Source organism: Pan paniscus, chromosome 5 (assembly GCF_029289425.2).
Source record: "Pan paniscus chromosome 5, NHGRI_mPanPan1-v2.0_pri, whole genome shotgun sequence".
NCBI classification, from domain to species: domain Eukaryota; kingdom Metazoa; phylum Chordata; class Mammalia; order Primates; family Hominidae; genus Pan; species Pan paniscus.
The window spans coordinates 51,497,973-51,500,530 of record NC_073254.2 but is presented as its reverse complement, the minus strand read 5'-3'; positions in this window follow the sequence as shown (position 1 = coordinate 51,500,530).

Genomic DNA, 2,558 nt, shown 5'->3' with positions numbered 1-2,558 from the left:
TACAAAATTAGCCGGGCGTGGTGGTGCATACCTGTAATGTCAGCTACTTGGGAGGCTGAGGCAGGAGACTCGCTTGAACCTGGGAGGCAGAGGTTGCAGTGAGCAGAGATCGTGCCACTGCACTTCAGTCTGGACAGCAAGAGCAAAACTCCATCTCAAAAAAAAAAAAAAGAAAAAAGAAAAGAAAAAGTAGTATAAGTAGTATACTACCTGGCACGTATTAGGTACACATAGTAGGTAATAATCATTTGCAAAATACCTACTTTTTTTTCATTTTGAGACAGGGTCTCAGTCTGTCACCCATGCTGGAGTGCAATGGCACAATCATAGCTCATTACAGCCTCAAACTCCTGGGCTCAAGTGATCCTCCTGCCTTGACCTCCCAAAGTGCTGGGATTACAGATGTGAGCCTGTATGCATTTCTTTGTATCATAAACATTTAAAAGGTCATGAGCCCTATACACTCACCAGAATGTCTAAAATTATTAATTTTAAAAAAACAAACTTCAAACCTGACTATACCAAATGCATGAGCAGGGGAAATGTCATACATTGCTGGTAGGAATGTAGAATGGTACAACCAATATGGAAAACAGCTTGGTAGTTTCTGATAAAGTTAGACACTTACTCAGTAACCCAATTTTAGGTATTTACCTAAGAGAAAAGAAAACATGTGCTCACACAAACACTGAACATGAACGTTTATAGTTCATAGGAGTATTATTCATAATTGCCCCAAACTGGAAATAACCCAAGTATACTTAACCTGGTAAACAGATGAACAACTGTGGTATGCCCATGCAATGGACTACTACTCAGCAATGAAAAAGGAATGAACTACTGACACAGAGAACAAAATGGATGAATCTCAAATATATAATGCTGAGTAAAGGAAGCCAGGCTTAAAAAGCTGTGGTTCCATTTAAATGACATCTGGAAAAGGCAAAATTATCAGTCAGAAACAGATCGATGGTTACCAGAGGCAAGGAGTAGGGGTTTAGGTTGACTACAAAGGGTGGCATGGGGACACTTATGGGGGGATTGTGGTGGTAGCTGTATGACTGTACTCTTCTGCCAAAACTTAGAAAATATACCAATAAGGGTGGATTTTACAGTCTGTAAATTACACCTCAGTAAACCTAACAATGACAGCACAAAGGTTGTGTGCCCTCGCTTCCCTCTTCTAATGGCTACCTCATTTTGCTCCACAGTGAAGCCACTCTCCATACTCCCACTCAGATTAACCCCATGGAAAAGCTTAGGTACCAGTGCTGCAGAATCGACTCTGCTGTCACCGAGCCAGCTGCCTTCAGCATCATTGGTGAGTTTTAAAATGCTGATGCGGGCCAGGTGCAGTGGCTTATGCCTGTAATCCCAGTACTTTGGGAGGCTGAGATGGGTGGATCACTTGAGTTCAGGAGTTTGAGACCAGCCTGGCCAATATGGTGAAACCCTGTCTCTACTAAAAATACAAAAATTAGCCGGGCATGGTGGCACACGCCTGTAATCCCAGCTACTTGGAAGGTTGAGGTAGGAGAATCACTTGAACCTGGGAGGCAGAGGTTGCAGTGAGCCAAGATGGCGTCACTGCACTCCAGCCTGGGTGACAGAGTGACAGACTCCATCTCAAAAATAAAAATAAAAATAAAAAATAAATAAAATGCTGATGCTGTCAGGGCATGGTGGCTCATGCCTATAATCCCAACACTTTAGGAGGCCAAGGCAGGAGGATTGCTTGAGCTCAGGAGTTTGAGGTCAGTCTGGGCAATATAGTGAGACCCCATCTCTACAAAAATTTTAAAAATTAGCTGGATGTGGTGGTGTGCACCTGTGTTTCTAGATACTCAGGAGGCTGAGGAAGGAGGATAGCTTAAACCCAGAAGGTCAAGGTTCCAGTGGGCTCTGATCACACCACTGCACTCCAGCCTGGATGACAGAGCAAAACCCTGTCTCAAATAAACAAACAAACACCCTACAGTAGGGAAGTGGCCCCAGGTTGGAGGCAGGCAAAGCTGCTGGGCCTGTGATGGGACAAAAACCTGTGACTCATCCATGCTTCCTCCTTTCAGGGCAGAGCCCAGCAATGGCTGGACCTGCTGAGAGCAGCTGAGGGTGTTCTGGCCACTGCTGGGGCCACTCCATGTGGCCTGCTGACCACTGCCACCCCCTGGTGGTCTCTTATGAAAAAGCATCCTCACCCACCAGCGAGGTGGGGATGAGGGGACAGGGATGCTCCTCCCGTCCCCCTTCCTCCCACCATTCACCTTTCTCTCTTGTCTTCCCAGCTTCTTCACTCTCTTTCCCTCTCTTTTGCTTCTCCTCACTCTCTTTCCCTCTCTTTTGCTTCTCCTCACTCTCCTCCCCTCTCTGCTTGTCTTATTGTTCTGCTCCATGATAGAAAGAGCTTTGACCTTAGTTCACCGGGTTAAAACCTGGCTCTGGCATCTACGAGCTACATGACCAATTGAGCCAATTACTAAATCTCTCTGAGTTGGTGTCTTCATCTGGAAATGGGGATAACTCTGGATGGTAAAATGACATAATCCACATAAAACACC